Consider the following 10488-nt stretch of genomic DNA (forward strand, 5'->3'; position numbering starts at 1 on the left):
CCAGAAGACGCGTTTCCGTCAAGGAGCTTTTATGCTGGAAGAAGTTCCGTAAACGCCCACTGTCCGATTCAACGAGCGATTGATGGAGCCATGCTTAAGGAGCTCCATCACAGACAGAGGTTTGGGAACTTAGCCAAACTCTGAGGGATCAGGATTTTACGCACAAGCAGCTCACCATCCCATCACAGCAATCGGACAGTCCCTGAAAGCAGCTTGTGCAGAGAGGCATCATGAGCAACCCAGCTGGAGCCGGAGGAGCAGCAGGAGCTGGAGAAGGTCCAACTCTGGAAGACAGGTACAGAGTTTTGGAACTCCAGCTAGCAATGCAAACGGCGAGGCTAGAAGAAAGGAGGGCGCAGGATGCAGAAAGGGCAAAAGGCGCTACACTAGCAAGAAAGATGCCAGGAATGGTGCAGAAGTTTGGGGGGGACCCCAGGAACTACCAAGCCTTTAGGACAGAGATGCAGTATGCTCTTGAACTGCAGTTTAACGACTTTCCCGATGAGGCATCGCGAGTGGCGTTTGTGATTGGCCATCTCGAAGGGGGGGCGAGAGACTGGGTCCGGCCCCTGATGGCAGGGAATAGTGACATGCTGAAGGATGCGAGGAAGTTTTTTCGCGCCATGGATTTGATGTTTTCCAGCGAGATTGAACAGGGACTGGTGCGCAGACAATTGATGGCTTGCAAACAGGGGAGCCGATCGGTTCGTGAGTACTGGACTGAGTTTACAATGTTGATACATAAATTGGGGTGGGACCTATCGGCGGAACCCATTCAAATGCTCTTGGAAGAGGGGCTTTCTTCGGCGGTGAAAGACGAACTTTCCCGGGCGCCCAGGGCGGAGTCTATGGACCAGCTGACCAAATCAGCGCTGACCATTGGAGCGCGCCAGGAGGCAAGAGCCTTGGAGAAGCGGGAGGGGAAAGGAGAGCGTTGGAGGGATTTCCGCATTCCAGAGATTCCAGAACCCAGTTTCCCGCCCGGAGAGCCGATGGAAGTTGGAACAGCGCGCGCGCGCGCAGTTTCAAATCCCAGTGAAGGGAGGAAGAAGGAGGGAAAGAGCGCCAAGAAATGTTACCTCTGCCAGCAGCCAGGTCACTTTGCCAGAGTCTGCCCACAAAGAAAGGAATGGCAAGGGATGGCGGGAGCTGTTGGGGGGAAGGAGGAGGAAGTCCAGGAGCCAGTAAAAGCCAGCGCCTGTCTGCCGCTGTCAGGGCACTGCAGACAGGCCAAGGAGCAGTAAAAGTGCCCACTCCGGAACCTCCAAGACCAGCTCTAGTAATAGAGGTGCTGCTAGAGCTGGCAAACGGATACCCACTAAAGACCAAGGCGCTGTTGGACTCAGGCAGCTCCTGTAATTTTATGAGCAAGGAGTTTGCAGCTGAACACCAGATACAGTCACTCCCTTTAAGCAACCCCCTGCAGGTCACCACGATCGATGGGAGGGAGCTGTTGGGGGGAGAAGTTAGCCTACAGACCGTCCCAATGGTTATGAGGGTGGCAAGGCACACTGAAAGGATAGCGTTCAATGTAGCCACCCTGGGAGGGGCGCCAGTCATTTTGGGAATGAGCTGGCTAGCGTTGCATGACCCGCTAGTGGGCTGGCATCAGAGAGTGGTCTCCTTTGGGTCAGCACATTGCCTGGAACACTGCAAAGAGGGAAAGGTGCCAGAAGGGGCAAAAGCCTCCCTAGCAGGGATGGAAGTGGCGGACAAAGGGAAGGTGCCCAAACAATACGCTGACCTGAGCAAGGTCTTCAGCGAAAGGGAAGCAGATAAACTACCACCGCATAGAGACTTTGACTGCCAAATTAACCTGGTCCCTGGGGCCCAGCTCCCCGTGGGCAAGCTGTACGCCATGTCAGACAGGGAAATGCAGGAGTTGAGGGAGTTTATTGACAAAAACCTGAAGAGAGGTTTCATCAGAGAGTCCAGAGCGGTGGGGGGCAGCCCAGTGTTTTTTGTGGACAAAAAAAACACGGATAAACCGAGATTGATCGTGGACTACCGGCGGCTAAATGCCGTGTCAGAACCAGTGACTTTCCCCATGCCCAGGATTGATGACATTTTGACCAGGGTGAGGAAGGGAAAGATATTCACGAAACTGGACCTGAGAGGAGCGTACAACCTGATACGAATAAAGAAGGGGGATGAATGGAAGACAACGATGTTCACCCCCCTAGGGGCTTTCGAATATCTCGTTATGCCCTTTGGATTACAAGCAGGCTCCGCCTGTTTTCAATCGCTCATGAACCATGTACTGGGACCTTTGCTCTACAAGAATTGCGTGGCCTTTCTCGATGACGTGCTGATATATTCAGAGAATGAGGAGCAGCATGTAAAGGATGTCAGGGAAGTGCTGAGCCAGCTGCAAGCAAACCAGTTGTGGGTGAAATTGGAGAAGTGTCAGTTCCACGCCAAGGAGGTGGAATTCCTGGGGTACCGCCTATCAGACAAGGGATTAGCCATGGATCCAGGCAAGGTACAGGCGGTGCTGGAATGGAAGACACCGAAAACGAAAAAAGATGTGCAAAGGTTCTTAGGGTTTGGGAACTTTTACCGTAAATTCATCAAGAACTTTGCCCACTTAACGGCTCCCATCACGGACTGTCTGAGCAGCAAGAAGAAATTCGTTTGGACGGCGGAGGCGGAGCACGCTTTTGAGGAATTGAAAAAGGCATTCGCTTCGGAAGAACAGCTCCTGCATGTGGATTTACAAAAACCCATGAGAGTGGAAACTGATGCTTCAGACCGCGCGGTGGGGGCGGTGCTGCTTCAGCCAGGGAGCAATAAGTCGGAATGGAGACCGTGTGCCTTCTTTTCGCGTAAGCTGAACAAATCCGAGAGGAACTACACGGTATATGACCGAGAACTACTCGCCATTCACGAAGCGTTCCGGAGATGGAGACACTTACTAATTGGTGCACAGCATAAGGTACAAGTATGTACGGACCACAAGAATTTGGAGTATTGGAGAACGGCACGAGTGCTCAACCAACGACAAGTGAGATGGGCCCAGGAGTTCTCCAAATTCCATTTTGAAATCTGCTATGTGCCAGGTCCAGAAAACATCAGAGCGGACGCTCTCTCTCGCAAACCTGAATATTTGGAGGGGGAGGGAGCGCCAGAAGAGAGACATATTATCCCAGAGGACCACTGGGTGTGTGGTGCGGCCTGGGTGGGGCAAAGAGAACTGGTAGAGGGAACGGTAAATGATGAGTACGCCCAGGATAAGCTCAGAGGTTTAAGGGGAGAGGGAGAAGACCCCGGAGGTTTTGAAGAAAGAAACGGGGCATTGTATTACAAAGGGGCGCTATATATACCCGAAGGGGAATTGAGGGGGAGAGTACTCAAACAGCTGCACGACAATCCCACAGCGGGGCATTTTGGGCAACACAAGACCATGTGGTTGGTGACCAGGGAGTTTTGGTGGCCCAAGGTGAGGGAGGATGTACGGGAGTATGTGAGAAGGTGTGACCAATGCCAGAGAGCCAAAGGAGAAAGGCGGGCACCAGCAGGGTATTTAGAACCGTTACCCACACCAGAACGACCGTGGGAGGCGGTGTCGATAGATTTTATGACTGATCTGCCCAAATCCCAGGGGAAAACCGCCATACTAGTCGTAGTAGACCAGTTAACTAAGATGGGTCACTTTGTAGCTTGCTCACATGCAGTCACGGCGGAAGAGACAGCAAAATTGTTTGTAGAACATATTTTTAGGCTGCATGGCGCCCCCTTGAGGCTGGTTTCCGACAGAGGGAAACAGTTCACGTCCAGATTCTGGAGGAAGCTTATGAGCTTGTTGCACGTAGAGGTCAACTTTTCGACTGCCAGGCACCCTGAGACCAATGGGCAGGCGGAGAGGGCAAACGGTATCCTTCAACAATACCTGAGGTGTTATGTCAATGACAGAGGAAACGATTGGGTCGAAAAGTTGGCACTAGCGGAATTTGCTTACAATAATGCAGAGAATGTGTCCACCGGGATGAGCCCCTTTTTGGCTAATTATGGGTGCCACCCCAGGGCGTTTCCAGGGGAAGGAGGAGAGAGATGGAGTGTTCCGGCCGCTGAACTTTTTGTAGAAGAAATGGAAGCGATCCATCGTCAACTCCAACACAACTTAGAAAGGGCCAAAGAAGAATATAAGAGGCAGGCAGACAAGAGCAGAAGGGAAGGTGAAACAATTAGGGTGGGGAGTCGGGTCTGGCTATCAACCCAAGGGTTGCCGTTCAAGGGTAGTTGCAAGAAATTGAGACCCAAAAGATTGGGACCATTTGAGGTCATCCAACAGGTCAACCCAGTGGCTTTCAGACTCCGGTTACCGAACCACATGAAACTGCACCCAGTATTCCACAGGTCATTACTGTCACCATACAGGGGGGAAGGTGAAGGGGTATCCACACGGGGGCCAGCCATAGAAGAAAGGGAAAGCCGCAACTATGTGGCGGAAATCATCGACTCCAGGTGGAAGGGAAATCAGGTGGAGTATTTGGTCGCGTGGGAAGGGGAACCGGAGTCGGAAAACACCTGGGTGAAGGCAGAGGAGGTCCATGACGAGGTCTTGATCGAAACGTTCCACCAAAGGTTCCCCAGGAAACCTCAACCAGTAGCGAGGTTCCGGAGGGAGTACTTTGGCACCACCGACGATGAGGAGGAAGTGGAGGGATTCAGGGAATCGGAGTTGGAAGAGGGTACAGACTCCGAGGAGGAGGAGTACTTGGAAACCGGGAACAGCAAAAGGTGGAGGGAAGTGTTCGAAACTTCGGAAGATGAGGGAGGTTCCTTCAGGGGTTTTGCTCCCTCGCCTCCCGCAGAGGAGGGGAGGGAAGGGGGTGAAGGGGGCCCTAGAGGGGAGGTGGATGTCAGGGAACTGTCATCTGAGACGAAGGAGGTGAAAGGGCTCATGGAGGGTGAGAGAGACCACTCAGCGGAGGAGGGGACCAGCAGGGGGAGAAGTGGAGTTACAAGGGAAAGTGAGTCGGAGGGAGAGCTCAGAGATACTTCAAGCGGGAACAGTGGAGAGGTTTCAGGACCTCCCGTAGGCACACCCACTCCTCGGCGGAAACTGTCACGCCGAGAGTCCAGAAGACGCGTTTCCGTCAAGGAGCTTTTATGCTGGAAGAAGTTCCGTAAACGCCCACTGTCCGATTCAACGAGCGATTGATGGAGCCATGCTTAAGGAGCTCCATCACAGACAGAGGTTTGGGAACTTAGCCAAACTCTGAGGGATCAGGATTTTACGCACAAGCAGCTCACCATCCCATCACACGCTTGATGCAAATTACCATGAATTAACTCAATGCAACCAATCATTTTTAAAAAAACAATAATAAAAACACAATAAAATTTTAAAACCACCTTTTAAAAAAATTGATAGGCTGACTTAAGCTATCAGAAGTGATGCAATCTAGTCTCTAAGAGAGCTATGAGTCAGGAAGGTTGTGGTTTAATCCTTACCTTCTGCCTACTCTGAACTCTCTAGATGGTCTTCAGCAGGGCCGTCTTTAGGATATGTGCTGCTGGGGGGCAGGTCAAAATTGTTGAGCTTTGAGAGACACCACGGGGGGGGGGGAGATGCATCCTGGTGAACTGGTTGGACATCCCTAAGGTAGATAGTTAAGAGCTTAGGCGGCTTCAGCAACGGACGCCTGGCACCCCCCATAATTCTGCACCCAGGTGCCCCACACCCCTGGGTGAAGACGGCCATGGTCCAGCTCATGCTTAGCACCCTCTCCCTAATCTGCAACATGGGACTGATAAAACTGATCTTCCTTAAGCATAGGTCCCCAATATTTGGGGGCCCTTGGGCACATTTGCAAACTGGAGAAACTGGTGGACACCACATATACACCACGATCAAGCACAGCCTATTCTATCAGCCACAAGAATACTTCTTTCAAACCTTATTTCAGCTTGTGGACAGTTGGAAGAATGGAGGCCTATGGCATTTGGGAAAGCCTCTGTGGGTGTCCATGGGCAGCTTGTTGGTGACCTCTTAAGGCTATTGCGAGGATTGCAACAATAGAATGCATGTTCTGAACACTCAGGAAATACCGTATAGTGCTTCAAGGTACAGCCAAATAGCAAAAGCTTAACAATGTGACAGGCTATTTTTTATGAAATCCTTGAAGGCCTTCAGTACAAGGTAAAAACCCTGATCCTCCAGGATTCTTAAATGCACACAGAGCTTGCTTGAGTAGGACAGGCTCCTGCTGCAAAATTCATTCTCTTGTAAATGATAATTTTGTGTAGGGGGTGGAGAAGTGAATAGTGCTTCAGCCTCACCCCATAATGCTTTGCAGCAGTATTGGCTCACCCAGTCAGCTGCCAGTCTGATATAGAGAAGAAGTGATGTACATTGATGTATGAGCCAAGGTTTGGCATGAAAAAGCTCCCCACCCACAATTGGCACTGGCCAACTGGATTCTTCATTCACTCACACAAATACACACTCTTGAACTGCTTGGGATTGTGCCACAGGGAAGCAGCGGGTGGAAGCTGAGGAAGTCTTTCTTTACTTTAGCAAAACAGGGAATCAATTTTAAAAAACACCTTTGGCACACAAATCAATAGAAGCCCAACAGAGTGGTGTCAACAAACTGAAAGTCCCACTCTCTCTAGCATCACAAAGCTGAAAGTCTGGATGTATTTATTTAAAAATCATAACCACTTTTCACACTGTAGGTCTCAAAGTGGCTTACAAACAATAAAAGATAACGGTGCCATCTTCTCCCTCCTCTTGCAGAATCCCACTCTTGGAGAGTCTTCTCAGAAGTAAGCCCCATTAGGCCCAGTGGGACTTACTCCCAGGTAAGTGCACATGGCACACCCTCCAACATTTCTCTGATGAAAATAGGGGTATCCTATTCAATAATAATAAATTTTATTATTTATACCCCACCCATCTGACTGGGTTGCCCCAGCCACTCTGGGCAGCTTCCAATATATATAAAAACATTAAACATTTAAAAACTTCCCTATACAGGGCTGCCTTCAGAGGTCTTCTAAAGGTTGTGTAGTTACTTATCTCTTTGGCTTGGGGGTTGCATAACTCCATACCCTCCAACATTTCTCCGATGAAAATAGGGACATCCTAAGGAAAAGCAGGACATTCTGGGATCAAATCAGAAATCAAATCAGGGCAGCTTCTGTAAATTTGGGACTATCCCTGGAAAATAAGGACACTTGGAGGGTCTGATGTGGTATTCTTCAGAATAAAACTTCAAGGACATAGCTACACAAAACCTCCACATTGTTCCACCCAATCTCTTCTCAGTTCCTCAAAACAATCTGTTCTGCTGCAGTATCTCAGTTCAACTTGCATTTATCTGGAAGATAAGCCCCTGGATTCCAATGGGACTCATTTCCAAGTGGGTTTGCTTAACGGCGTAATGTACCTTTTGAGTTCAGCATGTTTAAACCAATTGCCATCCTCAGAAAAGTCTTCACATCACTGTTGTTCTATGGAGCAAATGTCAACTGCTATGTTACATAGAATGTAAGGCCTGGCCTGCTCTGGACCAATAAATTAGTCTGGCCTCCATTTCTGTGAACCAATCCAAAATGCCTTCACATGAAGCCTTATGTGCTGTGCTAAGACCTCCAGCTAGCTGGCAGTATGAAACTGGGCGCTGATTTTCAGAAAGAGGAACTGAAATGTGCTTTGGAATACATAACTGGTCATTGCAAATGTTCTAACATGGGAAATGACAGTGACGGTGCGCATGTGATGTCCTGCCTGCTAAATCCTAGATGTCAGGGAGTAAGTTTTCTGTGATCATTTCCTAGCAAAGGAAATAACCCTCTGTCCGCTTTTCAGTAAGTGTGTGTGCTCTCACTGAAGATGGTGTATTCTGCATATGCACAGAGCCACTTCTTTTCCAGGACACTGAAAAGAGATTCCACCTCTCTGACCTGCAGACTGATGATCTGAAGGGTGGCAGGCTATTCTTTTGCAGACTCTTGTGCATGGCAGACTCTTAGCTGATTTTGTCTCAGTTCTGAGGGTTTATATATGACATCACACAGGGATATCACAAGATATAAATCCTGGCTTCAACTATTTTGAAGGAGGAACTACCAGCATCTGCTAAACAGAAACTCCCAACATCTCTGCAATCATCCCTCTTTCTTCCTTGTTTGAGTAGGTACCATTGTAACCCTGCCTAGCTGAGCATCTTGGATTGCAGGTTTGTTGCTACGGCAACTGTTGCCACTGCTTTGGTGGTCACTACTGCGTTGCATAGAGACTGGGTCGGAAGTGAGGGTGGGGTGGCAGGGCAAATGTCCCACTGCAGCCTTCCTTCCCCATGTCCCTCATGCCAGGCCCCTTGATTACCTCTTCCCTGGGATTCGGTCCTGTTGTCATGATAGGGCCCATGTCTCCTAGCAACCAGCAGCACAGCTGCCTCCACCTTGACAACGCTGCCCTGCTTTATTTCCTAATAAGACCTGAAGGGGCATTTCATCACCTACCCCAGAGAATGGACTTTGCGCAGTTAGGTGACGACAACAGCTTGCTATGACCCAACCCACCAGCAGTTTTCCAAAGGGATGATAAACTGGATGTAAACACACGTTTGTTTGTTTGTTTGTTTGTTTGTTTGTTTGCAAAAACCAGCTCCTTCTTTCCTTAGAAAAGAGAGAAAGGTCCAAAGTTATATTTACATCTTTTTTAAAAACAACAACCTGGAAAAGAACAAAAACTATATGAAATAGGTTGTACCATACACATAAGTTAATTATCTTGCATTAATTTATAATATTTACTCTCCTTGTGTGTCTGTATGCTTTTGGTTTTTTTTTTGAATCAAGAGGAAATCATGCCTCTGATTATGTGCAATGGACCTTTCACCTCCCAGCAGGTAGTCACTATATCCTTGGAAAGGGGCGGGGCGGGGGGGGGAGAGAGAGAGCTTCTAGATCAGAAGGTAGGGCAAGCTGGCTAAAGCCTCAGCACCTCCTAGTTTGGATATAATAGAGAGGGAAATGTGTTTGCCTGTCTGCCTTTCCTTGGCCTGAAGCGTCCTCTACTGGTCGGTTACAACCTAGCACCCATGAGGGCTCTGTAAACGCTTACTAATAATCCTTTTTCGTGGGTGATGTAAACCCAAGTGAGCACTGCCCTCCCCCATTAATCTATTTTTTGATAACCTGCTTCATTGGCAGTATATTAGGAACAAGGCAAGCACAAGTCATTTCACTGCTGAGGCAAAAGGACTAGATGACGCTCTGTTGAGTTGTACAGAAGTTGAGCAGTGTGATAGCTGACGCTTAACTCGGTCACTTCCACACCATATATTTAAAAGCACATGCGTTCCCCACCGCAGAACCCTGGAAAATGTTGGTTACCTCTCACAAAGCTACAATTCCCAGATCCCTGAACAAACTGGAGTTCCCAGGATTCTTTGAGGGAAGCCATGTGCTTTCTATGTATGGTGTGGGTATGGCCAGCAGACAGCATCCTCCACACCTGAGAACAGCAGTCTAGTTTAAAGGGCGAGGGTTGTCCTGAAAATGTTGGTTCACTTGTGTATGTACGAAAGGAATGCACTGAAAGTACTCACCAGCCTGGGAAGAAAGGGAGACATGCATAGCACTGTCACTTTCTGCTTCCATTTGAATAGGAAAGAACCCACCATAGGCTTTCCAGGCACTTGCAACATACAAACGGAAGGAAGGGGGAAAGATTAGTTGTGCCCTGTGCCGTAGGATCTCAGCACACAGAAAAGAACAAGAGTATCCCTGCTGGTGGAGGAGACTCTTGAGAGTCCCATGGACTGCAAGAAGATCAAACCTATCCATTCTTAAGGAAATCAGCCCTGAGTGCTCACTGGAAGGACAGATTGTGAAGCTAAGGCTCCAATACTTTGGCCACCTCATGAGAAGAGAAGACTCCCTGGAAAAGACCCTGATGCTGGGAAAGATGGAGGGCACAAGGAGAAGGGGACGACAGAGGACGAGATGGTTGGATAGTGTTCTCGAAGCTACCAGCATGAGTTTGACCAAACTGCAGGAGGCAGTGGAAGACAGGAGTGCCTGGCGTGCTCTGGTCCATGGGGTCACGAAGAGTCGGACATGACTAAACGACTAAACAACAACAATCCCTGCTGGATGAGGTCCATGGCCCATCTAGTCCAGCATCCTGTTCTCACAGTGGTCAACCAGATGCCTGTGGGAAACCAGAAAACAGAACTTCTCAAGAGCCCTCTCCTCTCCCATTGTTTCCAGCAACTGGTATTCAGAAGCATCCCTGTCTTCAGCTGTGGAGGGCAGAAGCATAGCCATCATGGCTAGAAAGCCACCGATAGCCCTCTCCTCCACGAATTTGTCCAATCCTTTTTTAAAAGCCACCCGAATAGGCATCCATCACTGCCTCCTAGGGGAGCAAGTTTACACTAAGGGAGCCAGAATTTTTAAAGAAAATAACATTTTGATTAATTATAGAAACAATTTACCCAAGTAAAATAACAAAAACCAACACCAGGG

The sequence above is a fragment of the Podarcis filfolensis genome (genome assembly GCF_964270895.1).
Source record: "Podarcis filfolensis genome assembly, chromosome: 13".
Taxonomy (NCBI): Eukaryota; Metazoa; Chordata; class Lepidosauria; order Squamata; family Lacertidae; genus Podarcis; species Podarcis filfolensis.